General features: G+C 47.9%; 1 protein-coding gene and 1 pseudogene across 1 annotated transcript in view; one reads left to right on the plus strand and one right to left on the minus strand.

Moving 5' to 3' along the window:
* The window catches only part of IL1RAPL2 (interleukin 1 receptor accessory protein like 2), a 641,810-nt gene that overhangs the window by 180,341 nt on the left and 459,617 nt on the right, over positions 1 to 1,852 (plus strand). The gene's annotated exons all lie outside the window — the stretch shown is intronic.
* Positions 1,379 to 1,721, minus strand: LOC102768085 (annotated as a pseudogene).

Here is a 1,852-nt window from a genome sequence, read left to right on the forward strand (position 1 = left end):
ACGGAAGCTGTCTCACTGGGGCAGAGTGGGGTGCAGTGGGTTGGAGTAGGTGAAGCCCCCTGAAAGCTGGAGAGGGGCCTTGTTTAATAGCCAGACTGTTTCATGGCTATGCTGCCTCGCAGTTGAATGGCCACACTGTTGGGCTGTGCTACTGTCAGTGGGAGTTTACACAACTGAACTGTCTGCACGGATAGCTTCCTCCTCACCACACCCCTAAGCTGGGGGTTCCTCTTAGGGTTGAAGTGACACTGACCACCCTTGGTTGGTAGCCCAATCGGCCACTTTGGAAAGAGAAGTGGGGAATCCTGATTTTACGTGAATGCTCCAATTTCTTAAGTTGGCAACTAATGCGAACTTCAGATGTTTGGGCCAAACCAGAGACGTGGTCAGGTCTGGTGTCCAGGCCACTGGGCGGCACTGGGCTCAGCCCAGCTATAAAGGGACACTAGGCATCTGGGCAGGTAAAGGGGTTGGGGGTATGCTTCGGTAATTCCGATGTCACCCCACTTGGTTTTTGGTTTTTTTCTCTCCCACTGATCACAATTTATTATAATCTGTTGGTAGCATAGATAGATATTAGTTACCAGAACTAAGTAGACAGTATGTAGCCATTCTATGGGGAACTGTGTGCACTTAAGCATCGGCATGATCTTTCAGTTTCTTTTTTTTTTTGGTTAATGAAAGTAAGTTTTATTACATCAAGTAATAAATACAAATATGCAAACACTATTAGTCACTGTCTTCCAGATGTTTGGATCCACTAATGGGAAAGGCAGAACTGAAATGTACATACATCCTTAGGGGAAATTTCAGGGGTCCTTGTCAGGTGAGATTCAATAAATTGCTCTTTCTTCTGTATTTATAACTTGTGCATTTTAAAGATTGACTTCAAAGTACTAATAGTCATGCAAATGCTTAAGCAAAAAAAAAAGTTACATTGAAAAGAATTTATACTGTGTGGTGAATGGGCACTGGCTACTAAAGCGCTGCCTCAGGACTCACTGAAACAAACCCTCAGAGTTGGATCAGCTCAGAAGAGAAACAAAGAACCATGTGAATAACAGAAGAGAACACGTATGTGGGAGGCCAACTACAGTTTGCTGTGATAGGTAACTGACATGCATCATGTAAATCAATGCTTTAAAAAAAAAACACAAAATGCCCTGGGTAGTTCCTAACTAATATGTAAATCTAATAACTGCAAAAATCTCTTCTCCATCTCAGCGATGGGAGGTTCAGAGCCTGATGAACCACGGGAGGGGCATAGGGAGGAGAACCCAAGCTGTTACCATTTTGAAACCAAGTTTCATCTGAAGGGGGTGCAGTCATGAGCTGTCACTTCTTGGAAGAAGAGGGAAAGTTCACGCTGACTTAGGGGCTAGGACTTGGTGTTCCGCTCCATCTTGTCCAAGCACTCCCGAACCAGCCCTGTAGTCTGGATGATGCCTCATTTCAGTCTCTCCATCGCGCTCTTGCTGCCCGCTTACCTGAGTCAGATCTCCTTCCCTAGTTCTTCGATGATGACCAGCAGCTCAGCATATTTGCTCTGGGGCACCTGGCTGTTCTCTGTTCCCTGCATGTTAGAGATGGTGGTCCTAGTCACTCAGCAGCTGGCGGTACTGGGAAGACGTTGCCATGCTGGTGGAAGGCGAGTGAACGCTCCCAGAGGCCTTGATGGAGGTGGCAGGCATGTGCATGGTCAAGTTCAGTTTGTAAGACATCCACCCCCAGCCCCCTGCCTCCTGCTGCGGGGAGCAGGCCCCATGAGACTGCATCAGCAGCGGTGGTGGTGAGGCCAGGCGGTGGCGAGGTGGTCCTGGGGTCTGTGCACTTGCCCAGCTCCCGCACACTT

The sequence above is a fragment of the Myotis davidii genome, unplaced genomic scaffold (assembly GCF_000327345.1).
Source record: "Myotis davidii unplaced genomic scaffold, ASM32734v1 scaffold624, whole genome shotgun sequence".
Lineage (NCBI taxonomy): Eukaryota > Metazoa > Chordata > Mammalia > Chiroptera > Vespertilionidae > Myotis > Myotis davidii.